Source organism: Phacochoerus africanus, chromosome 8 (assembly GCF_016906955.1).
Source record: "Phacochoerus africanus isolate WHEZ1 chromosome 8, ROS_Pafr_v1, whole genome shotgun sequence".
NCBI classification, from domain to species: Eukaryota; Metazoa; Chordata; class Mammalia; order Artiodactyla; family Suidae; genus Phacochoerus; species Phacochoerus africanus.
The window spans coordinates 131054283-131066817 of NC_062551.1; positions in this window are offsets into that span (position 1 = coordinate 131054283).

Here is a 12535-nt window from a genome sequence, read left to right on the forward strand (position 1 = left end):
TTCAGGACTCACATATTTAAATTCTGGCTGAACACTAGTCCACTTGGATATTCTAAAGGCACGTTTTAATTAATCTTAAAAACTGGATTCACACCATCTCTCCTCCCTGATCCAGATCTATGTCCCTGCCTGCATGACCCGATTTAGTGGCACTAATACTTACCCATTGCTCAAGGGGCTATCCTAGATGCCTTCCTTTCCTCAAGCTCATTCCTCATCTTCAGCATGTAGTCAACCACCACATAATGACTGGCTTCACTTTAGATTCATAACCACTAAACTCCAGTGTGCTCTCAGCCAGCCTGCAGCATCTCGCCAGTCAGTTCACTCTCTCTTAAATGACTATTACATAATTTCTCCTCCTCCTCAAACTCCCTCTGTTCCTTCTTAGTTGGTGACTTTGAACAATTAGAAGCAATCCAAAAGCCTTCCTGCCTCCACAGCTGCATTAGGACTCACCTTTATTGACTCACCTCCATCTGGTCTCCATTCCCTTCTCAAGAGGAGGGCTCAATTTCTCTCTTGGATTATTAGCTCAAACCTACACTTTCTTTCTTTCTTTTCTTCCTTCCTTTTTTGTCTTTTGTCTTTTTAGGGCCACACCCATGGCACTATGGAGGTTTCCAGATCAGGGGTTGAAACGGAGCACAGCAACACAGGATCTGAGCCACATCTGCAACCTACATCACAGCTCATGGCAATGCTGAATCTTTAACCCACTGGGGGGGAAAAAAAAAGAAGGAAAGAAATTTTAAATCATTTAGGTAAGTTACCAGATATTGTTGTGGGCTGAAATGTGGCCTCCTCCTAATTCATATGCTGATAGTTTAACTCCTGTTACCTCAGATAGTGACTATAGTTGGAGATACGGTCTTTGAAAAGGTAATTAAGTTAAAATAAGGCCATTAGGGTAGGGTCTAATCCAATACAACTAGTGTCCTTAAAAGAAAAGAAAATTTGGATATAGACACAGAGTAGAAGACACAGACATAGAGAGAAGACCATATGAAGACACAGGGAGAAGACAATGACCTATACGCCAAGGAATGAGGCCTCAGAATAAACCATCAGGCTGACACCTTGATCTTGGACTTCTAGCCTCTAGAATTATGAGAAATTAAATTTCTGTGGTTTTTTTTTTTTTTTTTTTTTGCTTTTTAGGGCCACACCTGTAGCATATGGAAGTTCCCAGGCTAGGGATCAAATCAGAGCTACAGCTGTCAGCCTACACCACAGCCACAGTAAGCAGGGATCCAAGTCGCATCTGTGACCTGCACAGCTCACAGCAGTGCCAGATCCCTGACCCACTGAGTAAGGCCAGGGATCGAACTCAAATCCTCATGGATATTAGCTGGGTTTGTTTTTGCTACACCACAACGGGAACTCCCCTATTTCTGTTCTTAAGCTACCCAGATCTTTGACCTTTGTTACGGTAGCCCTAATATAAGAAACTAACAAAATAAATGTATTTATCTGCAAATAATGTACTTCCATTGTTTTTTCTTGGCTTTTCAGATTTAGGTAATATATATTGATTTCCTCCTAAAACCGATGAGAATGTACATCATTTTCATCACTCTCCTACCCATACCCTCATACATGAGCAGCCATGCCACCCACCTTCTGAATATAGTTACTGTATTTTATCGATCTAAGAGGCCATTGATTTTAAGATGCACTATCATTTTATGAACTACTAAGAAAGAAAGATACTACCAATTAAACTTTGACACAAAACTTTTTTATCACTTAGACTTTTCACTGGAAAAGTCTTTTAGAACTAAACAGACATAGATTTTATTATGTATCATTCTTACTCCACTTGAAAATACAAGCAAAATAAATTACTTAAGATATACCTAATTTTTTTCAAATTTAGAACCTGGCTGTTACGAATCTCTTGTTTGACTCATGGTTTTACTATCCGTGTTTTTCCACACTACCGTCTTTTGTACCATCAATTACATTGACAGGGCCATTTTCATAAAATAACTTTTAAAATACCAAGACTATGATGTTAACCTCTTAAATCCAGCTAGCTAGATTTTCTATTCCTTTTATGGGAACGTTACTAAATACTTTTATTTCACCCCCTTACTTTATTTCCACGCCATTTGCTCCTTACATATGTATATACTCATGTAGCCAATACCAAATCAATTACAGGACATTTCCAGTACACCATGATGCTAGAACTTGTTGATGTACCTTCTTGCATAGGTAGTGACAACCTATTGTGAAATGCTCCCTGGCCAAAAAAATTGTAAGAGATCATTTATTATAAGATGACCCTAATTTTTAGGTATGTTAAAATGTGCAGGGTGGAGTTCCCCTCTTGGCTCAGCAGAAACCTTGCTCAGTGGGTTAAGGATCCAGCTTTGCCGTGAGCTGTGGTGTACGGTGCAGACGTGGCTCAAATCTGGCATTGCTGTGGCTTTGGTGTTGGCCAGCAGCTGCAGCTCCGTTTCAACCCCTGGTCTGGAAACCTCCATAGTGCCATGAGTGTGGCTAAAAAGACAAAAGACAAAAAAGGAAGGGAGAGAGGGAGGGAGGGAGGAAGGGAGGAAGGAAGGAAAGAAAATGAGGCTTGGATCTGATGTTGCTGTGCTTGTGGTGTAGGCTGCAGCTCCACTTCAAGCCCTAGCCTGGGAACCTCCATATGCTGTGGGTATGGCCCTAAAATGACAAAAACATAAAAATAAAATAAAAATAAAATGTGTAGGATAAAATTAGTAAAATTTAAAATATTTTAGTTAGATCAACATTCAGTATTTATTTATGAGAATCATGTGGATGCTAATCACTGCAAGAGTGAATTTACCATGAAATTAATGAAGGGCCCCTTGCTAGGATGGGAATCTTCAAAGTCCCTGGAACAGGACCCAGCAATGTGCTTAATGATAATATTTTTTGTAAAAATCATGAAGGTAAGATATTTTAATTGCCACCAGTTAATCAAGTCTTTCAACTCAGACTTTAAATGTAGACTTCACACATACTGTCTGTCACATTTCTTCTCAAGATTTAACCATGATAATATATTTGTAGGAGAAGATGATATGAGGCTATGTTGAGCTTGGGTTTCCTTTTCTTTTTTTTTTTTTTAGGGCCACACCTTCGGCGTATGGAAGTTCCTGGGCTAGGGGTAGAATCTGAGCTGCAGCCTACATCACAACCACAGCAACACCAGATCCATGCCACATCCATGAGCTACATCGCAGCTTATGGCAACACTGGATCCTTAACCCAATGAGCAAGGCCAGGGATTGAACCTGCATCTTATGGATACTAGTCAGATTCATAACTCTCTGGGCCGTGAGGGGAACTCCTGCGCTTAGGTTTAGAGGAATACTTTTAGGTAGTCTGCAATCACTTCCACGTCTGGTAAAGATGTTGCTAGCTGTGCTCTTAGGTTGTCATTGCTACGGCTAAAGGCCAACTCACTGAACATCATGATCTGAAGTACACTATGCTATCTCAGTGCAATTTGCACGGGTGCTGGGCACTGAGCCCTGGGAACATGCAAGACAGAGAGAGTTTGAAATGTATGTGGTCTGAAGCGAGTCTATAATATCATACATGGAGGATTCAGTTCATCAAAATACTGCCCTTTTAGGAACATACTCATGCTGCAACACAATCCTAACAATGACAGATACAATATAAAATTTATAATACAGTACTGCAGTGAAGACATTGTCGACAAATTACTGGAGAGCTGTTGATTCAAAAACTCTTGAAGATCTGCCTCAGAAAAATTGAAATATCCTGAACTCTTAATACTACTATATGGAAAATGTTTGATAGAGATCGTTTCCCAAATTTGACAAAAATCTATAACTTTACTTGACATCATTAATTAGCTAAAAGAAAATTTTCTTAATTATCAGCAATAAAGCACAAATTTTGACCAACTATGCTAAAGGAAAGACTGAATTATCTTTCCTCTCTCTACAAAAAATGATATTAAATATCATTTTAATAAGAAGAGACGATCAAAACATACAAAAGCCAAAAATGTAGGGAAAATGTATTACTGAGGTGTATATCAGGAAGTTAATAAAAATAATGTTTTATTTCTCTGGATCTTGTGATGTCAGCAGTATATGATTTTAATTTTGCAATTTTCTTAATCTTATTTTAAATAAATATTTACTTACACCAAATTTTTGCAACTTCATATTCCTTTTTAGAAAGAGAATTCCCCTAATTGTATTCACTTCAGTCCCCAGGAAATCTGGAATTTTACCTTTCCTTCCCACACACTGGCCTTCTTGCAATCTTCAAAGCACATCATGCTCCTGGTTCAGGTCTTTGCTCTTACTTTCCCCTCATTAATACATCCTTTCCAGACATAGCAACATGGCTTGCTCTGCATTTCTTTCTGGGTAATACTCAAAGATCACATATTAGGGAGGTCTCACTCACTCACCATGCTCTATAAATAGCACTTCCACCCACACTAGAGTTGTTAGATAAAATACAGGATACGTGGTTACATTCAAATTTCCAATCGACAATGAATTTTTTTAGTCTATCTCCCAAAACACATGGAGTATACTTATGTAAAAAAATTATACATTGCTGTTGGAGTTCCCATCGTGGCGCAGTGGTTAACGAATCCGACTAGGAACCATGAGGTTGAGGGTTCGGTCCCCACCCTTGCTCAGTGGGTTAACGATCCGGCGTTGCCATGAACTGTGGTGTAGGTTGTAGACGCGGCTCGGATCCCGCATTGCTGTGGCTCTGTCGTAGGCTGGCAGCTACAGCTCTGATTAGACCCCTCACCTGGGAACCTCCATGTGCTGCGGGATCGGCCCAATAAATAGCAAAAAGGCAAAAAAAAAATTATACATTGTTGGAGTTCCTGTCATGGCTCAGCAGTTAACAAAGCTGACTAGTATCCATGAGGATATGGGTTCGATCCCTCTCCTTGCTCAGTGGGTTAAGGATCCAGCATTGACGTCAGCTGTGGTATAGGTTACAGACAAGATTCGTATGACTGCATTGATGTTGCTGTGGCTGTGCATAGGCTGGCAGCTTCAGCTCCAGTTGGACCCATAGCCTGGGAACCTCCATATGCCGTAGATGCCGTTTCGAAAAAAGGCAAAAAAAAAAAATTATACATTGTTCACTTGAAATTCAAATTTAACCAGATTTCATGTCTTTTTTTTTTTTTTTGGCTAAATCTGGTAATCATGCTCCCACACTTTCTATCCCCTTAGCCAGCTTTATAGCACTCATTACCATGTAATATACTACATATTTACTTTTTGTTGTTGCCCATCTTCTCCCCAAAATGTCAGCTCCATGACGGCTGGATGTTTCTTTGTGTTGTCCACTGACCTATCCAAGCCCCTAGACTGATGACTGGCATAGAGAAGGCACTTAATGAATGTTAATTTTTAAATTAACTAATAAGCAGTCTAAATGTTACAACTTTAACCCTGAATACGGCTCAAACCCTCTCTTTTTTCTATTCTAGTAACTCCCACTCTAATCATGGACCCCAAATATAGCTCTTGTGTTCTAACTTGCTTCCTTGCTTCCAGCACACTATTTTCAAATCTATTCACTATATATAGGTGATTGACCTAAAACACAAATCTAACCAAACCATTCTCCTTCACAGATCCCTCAACAGGACTCCAGCAACTAGGGAAAAAATTCCAAGCACTGCAGCATGTTTCTCATGGCTTCTTCATTGTACCCCTCTCCACCTCTCCATCTCATCTACCACAGCCCTCCAACAGGTTCTCATCCATAACCTACCCTTCACATCTCACACCACTACTTACTAGGTTACCTCTGCCCATAGTACTCGCCCTACCCTTTTTGTCATCTAACACTTTCGTATTCTTAAAAACATATTTCAAGTATCATTCTCCTGCAGGAATCCTCCTAGATCCATGGGCTGGACTCACTGTGTCATTCTGAGTATTTTGTTTGTTTACTTCTGTGCTTCCATAATTCTGTCATGGTATAACCTATACTGTATTGCACTTCCCCACTTTCCTTTTCTATTGAATCTGACTTTTTCATGCAAACCTCAGAGGAATTTAGAAGTCTCCCAGATCATTATGTTACTAGACGTGGTCCTTATTTGGAAAGTACTACTCTAGTTTACATCAATGGTGAGTAATTAGAAAGTTGTAATAACTTGCTCACCCCAAATACTAAACCCTTTTGCCTGATAGAATGCCTCAAGACTGTTGGGGTTCTCCTGCCAATGTCTCAGGAAACTCTTAGTTGCTTGAAGAACTTTTCCAATTCATAACTCTACAAAAACTTCTTTAAAAAGGAAAAAAATGGAAATTGTATATGACACACAATTTTCCTCTGATTCCCTCTTTTCCTCCATTAGAGTTGATCAGTTGACAAGAATCAATTAAATAAATCCACACAGTAGTTGACCTACCAGGAACTCACTGCACACCTTACTCCACACCTCTACCCAACGTTTTCATCCTATCAGAGTGCCCTGAAAGTGGGGAAACTATTTCCACTTTTAAAAGTGTTCTAAATTAACATAACTTCATGGAAAAATATAACTCAAAAGAGGTGTATCAAATGAAGTATGCTAAAAAGAAAAAGAAAACTATAGCATCCCAACGGACTCTGAGAATAAGGTCTGATCACTACAAGACAGAACCTTCCATCAGATTGCTGTTCAACTCAATTACAGTTTAAGATGTGCACATGTCAAGTTAATATTCAAGATTTTGGTGATTTAAAAAGCAGCAACTGACCACTACTGGAATTCAAAGTCTTATAAACCATCTTTTCCCATGAAACAACTAAGCATAATATGACATCATTGCTCGGATTTCTGGAGAGAGAAAGTAATGACCCTATTTCTTTTTAAAGAATAATTCATTTGTAATTTGAATACAAAAGGGGGGAAATATGTTAATACCAAGGGGGAACTACAGAGCTTCTATCTTTTTAGTCCCAAACCAAGTAGAAATTCCCACTTAGCTCGTTAGGTCTATTAGGAATGTCATTGCACACAGACCAATGTCATATGCTTAAAACATTCTCTGAGCCTCGGGCTATGCTCATGTCTGTCAAAACTTTCCATGGTCAGAAGAGGAGATAGTAAATTAAGGATGAGACCTAGACTAGTTTGATTGAAACTGCACTGATAATAACCCATCTCTACCTGCCACTCCTCCCCATGGTTGCTAATAAACACTATCCAGGGACATATGCCCCAGGGAAATAAGAGAAATAGTTGTCCTCTCCAAGGTCCACTCTGGTCCAAAGAAGCTATGACTCCTGCTTTCTATGAATCAGCAGTTGCTTTCCACAAATATCTAATGCCGGCCCCACCTCCCCAGGGTCCAATAAGTCTATGTTAGGCAATCACTACATCCTCCCAGAACTTCCTGGCTCTTGTGCTAGACACTTCTGTGTGAGATCACTTGATTTCATCCTCTGCATCCTGCCTTGTCACTGTCACAAAGAAGCAGCTTGGCATAGTAGAAAGACTTCAAGCTTTGGAGTCAAATCTAGAGTCCATTACACACCTATGGCCATGTGACCTTGGGTAAGTTAACTAGCCTGGGTCTGCTGTTTGTTTTACATAGGTAAATACAGAGGCATTTTACTTACAGGATTGTATGCATGACATGAGAAAAATATGTTAACTACATGGTATCAAGACTACCGTATAAGATGGATTTGGTAAATCTTAGTTCCCCTCACTGACATGGAATGCACTCCACCAAGAACAAAGTCATTGCCACTGAGGTGGTATTGTGCTGATGGATCTCATTAGGACAGCTGACAGAGCTCTGTGTCAAGCTGCCTCTGCCACCCTGGCAAGATCTGGATGTTTCACCCTCAAGTCTCATCTCAGATGTGCTCACTGCCATGTTCAAGCCAAGTGACCTTCCCTAAGTTGGAACATTCTAGACTCTTGCTTTCCCAATCTTGCTGATATCTTTCTCCTAGCTCTTCAATGAACTTATCTTTCTCCTGAGGTCTCATTTGAAATGTCATCTCTTCAGAGAAGCTTTTGCTGACTATCTGTATCTAAAGGAAGTCCTTCTTTGTATCTTTTTAATCCAGCATCTACTCTTTTTTGTTTGTCTTTGTTTTTCTGAACACAAACCACAACCTGTAATAATCTTGTTTTTTTGGTTGTATAATATAATTTCTCTAAGGATCTTTGTAGGTTGTGCAAATTCATGCCCAGGAAGTGCCTGGCACATAGCAGATACACAATAAATAGAGTATCTGTCAACACAAATGAGTGAACAAATTATGGTCATTTCACTCCTGCCTCAGTTTTTGTGTTTTCTTTTGTTGTTGTTGACCCCTATGGAGACTCCCATATGCTAGGGGTCAAACTGGGGCTGCAGCTGCTGGCCTACAACACAGCCACAGCAATGCCAGATCTGAGCTACACCTGCAACCTACACCACAGCTGATGGCAACGCCAAATCCTTAACCCACTGAGTGGGGCCAGGGATTGAACTCAAATCCTCACGGATACTAGTTGGGTTTGTTACCACTGAGCCACATTGGGAACACCATGCCTCAGTTTTAAAGAAGCTCTTTTGGCTACATTTCCATTTTGATAAAGCACTAGGAGGAACTGATTATTTTCTTAGCATTGAAGAAAGAATTTAAGGAAAAGTAAATGGAATGTTGGTACTGTGATGGTCCCTTGACAAATGCTCAATATATATTAATTTATTTTTTTTTGTCTTTTGTCCTTTTTTAGGGCTACACCTGTGGCACATGGAGTTTCCCAGGCTAGGGGTCTAATCAGAGCTGTAGCCACCGGCCTACGCCAGAGCCACAGCAACTTGGGATCCGAGCTGCATCTGCGACCTACACCACAGCTCACAACAACACTGGATCCTTAACCCACTGAGCCAGGCCAGGGATCAAACCCGCAACCTCATGGTTCCTAGTCAGGTTCATTTCTGCTGTGCCACAATGGGAACTCCTATATTAATTGTTTGTGGTGATACATTTGTTAATTAAAGAACAGTAACTTCAATGCTATAAAAGTACACAGTACCTTCACCTCCTTTTGCCTTGGTTTCCTCAACTATAAAATGAAGGAAACTAATGTGCACCAAGTAGTGTTAGGAAGATTAAAAGAGTTTATAGATATAAAGTGCTTGAAAGGGTACCTGGAAAACAGTCAATTCTAAAAATGCTAAATCACTTTCAGAACTGATATTTATTTCAGTCTATGGCAAAGACAGTTTCAGATTAGCTGGTAAGTTCATCTCACTGAAGCTGCAGATATAAGGAAAGGCAAAAAATTTATGCAGACTTAAAGAGCCCTGCTGACACAGGGGCTCTTTAAGAAAAGTCTGCAATTCCTATTCAGTGAGAATTAGTATAATTTGATACTGATCATTTTCACCTGACAAGATGAAAATGTTGTTCCACTAAAATCCTTGGAGAGATTATATCCTCAACAAGTTTTGGAGGTGACTATGTTTTTTCTAGCAGCATGTGCCTATCAAAAGGTATTTTAAATCCATGCTGACCAATGATCAGAGATAACCAAATGTTTAAGAATCTTCTGGTCAAATGGACACCAAAGCTTGTTGGATAAAATCCATGCCAGTTGGATTTATGGTAATACATAAGTCAGCAAGCCCCTGGATTTGTCTGTTGTATTTTTTGCTGTATATTATCATCATCCTAGAATAAAGATTCATTTCAGTACAAAAACTAGTTTTTTTGATATGATTCCACCACAAATTCAGAGTTTTGAAGTCACAATAAACTGAATGTGTCTGTTTATAAAGACAGAAAGTTAAAACAAAAACCCATGTTAGTAGAAAACTAAAAATAGCAAATGGTCCCATATTTATATCTCAGTAGTCAGAATACAAATAAACATCCTTGGTGAAAACACATCAGTGCTTCCAATTAAGGCAATATAATTGCATGCTTTGAAGTGGAACAATGGAAAAATCTGACAATCCATTGTATTAATATGAGACAGAGACTTCAGAGACATATAAAAAAATAACATTTAATCTTTGTAAGGCATCTGCTTCTATATACTTTTTGCGTAACATTTATGTATTGGGTGTAAACACACACATTAGATAGATAAATAGATAGCTGGATAGATAAACATATGTTAAAGAGCTCGATGAAATCTGGTGCAACCCACTAATTCATGTCAGTAAGCCATTTCACTGCTATTACTACAACTTCTATTGTCTTCTGCAGTTTCATTGTTTTCAAGAGGTAGTAGAAAAGCTTTACATATTTATACTCAGTCAATTAATTTACATACCTGGCACAGATCTCAAATGACTAATCTGAAGGTAGAGGACAAAGTCTCATAGACTAGAAAGTGGTGTTAAAAGCTGAGAGCAGTGGTTTTTTTTTTATCCTATGTATCTTCAAGTGCTTTATCTCATTTGTAAAATGGAGAGCAATACATAACCACTGAGGAAAAAAATCATAGTCAAGTAAGAGCCTTTTGTAACTAACTATTTGGAGCACACAGGTTTTTTTTTTTCCCCAACTCTTGATGAGATTCCACTATTATTCTGTGATCAGTTTTCAAGTATCACTGTTCCCCTTTGTTCTCTAAAACAACCTGAACAAAACTAAGCATTATTTGCAAATTTCTTTGTTAAGACTCTTGGTTTCTTGGAGTTCCTGTCGTGACTCAGCAGGCTAAGAACCCAACATAGTGTCCATGAGGACAGAGGTTCCAGTTCTGGCCTCGCTGAGTGGATTAAGTACCTGGCATTGCCACAAGTTGTGGCATAGGCGGTAAATGCACATTGCTGTGACTGTGGTTCAGGTCAGCAGCTGCAGCTCTGATTCAACCCCTGGCCCAGGAACTTCCAAAACTGCCGAGGATGTAGCCCTAGACAGAAAAAAAAAGACCTTGGTTTCTGGGCCAGTGACTCTACCTACCATAATATTTGAATATACAATATTTTAGGAAAATTACCAGTTAGATTTCACTATAAAGAAAGACCTAGACATGGACTTCAAGATAACTAGGACGGAGGGCATTAAAGATTACCAATTTGGTGAATGAATAATTAATATTCCAATACCAATGTTTGTAATTTATAGGCCTTTAGAAACTCCTTTGCAAGATGGATTGTAGGCCAACAGTTATAAAATATATAAAAAAAAGCTTCATTAGAACATTTTATCTAGATCTAAAAATCAAGTGAGAAAGAAGGCAGCAGTCCTAGACGAGACTTAATCACAATGACCTTGTACCCATCACAAATAGATCAGTTACAGTAAGGGAAGTTTTAATTCTGATCTCTCAACTTCTGCCACAATCACAACAAATTCTCTTTCTACTTTTATCTGAGTTGTTTTGTTTTCTGTTTTTTATTTTGTCTTTAGGGCTGCATGTGTGGCATATGGAAATTCCCAGGCTAAGGGTTGAATCAGAACTGCAGCTGCCTGCCTACGCCAGAGCCACAGCAAGGCAGGATCCAAGCCATGTCTGCAACCTTACACCACAGCTCAGAGCAACGCCAGATCCCCAATCCACTGAGCGAGTTCAGGGATCGAACCCGCAACCTCATGGAGACTAGTTGGATTTGTTACCACTGAGCCACAACGGGAACTCCCTTAGCTTTTTTTTAAGCATTAAAAAAACTTCAGCCATTTTGCAGTACATAAAATTAATTATCTACAATGTCTTCCATTAGAATTGAAAGTCCTATAATGCAAACATGCTACAGTATTCCAAGCTGGAGTAACTTTTTGTAATGTAAAATGTTATGATATGAAGTTGATTTATTCATCATCTACACCACTTATGTTGTAAACTATTCAATTTTATGGATGTAGATTCTTCAGTAAACGAACTACACTGAGCCTAAAGATGTATTCCATCTTATAGTTCCTGAGCGTTTTACAAATGTACATCTAAAACACCCCCTCGTATATACTTATGATCAAAGTTTCAGTCTGACTGTCCTGATAAAGAAACCAAAATATCCATCAGTGCAACTGGTAAGCAAAACGCATGTTTTCAGCGCATGGCCATGAATGCAATTCCTGCCTTACCGGAACCATTGTGGTAACTGGACGCTCTGGATCTCAACGTCCCCTTTTCATCAAACCTATAACATCACAGGATAACATTTACTAAAAGAAAAAAAAATGAGGAGTTCCCATTGTGGCTCAGCAGAAATGAATCTGACTAGTATTCATGAGGATGCAGGTTCAATCCCTGGCCTCATTCAGTGTGTTAAGGATCCAGTGTTGCCCTGAGTGTGGTGTAGGTCGCAGATGTGGCTGGGATCTAGCGTTGCTGTGGCTGTGGTGTAGGCTGGCGGCTAGACCTCTGATTCAACCCCTAGCCTGCGAGCCCCCACATGCTGCAGGTGCAGCCCTAAAAATAAATAAATAAATAAATAAATAAATAAATAAATAAATAAATAAATAAGACAGTATGTAAGTAATCTAGGAGCAAGCATCATTTATCAAATTTATCTTTGTTCCAGAAAATTTCAACATTTACCATTTTGTCTATGCTTCCTCTGCACAACTCTTCAGGGATTAA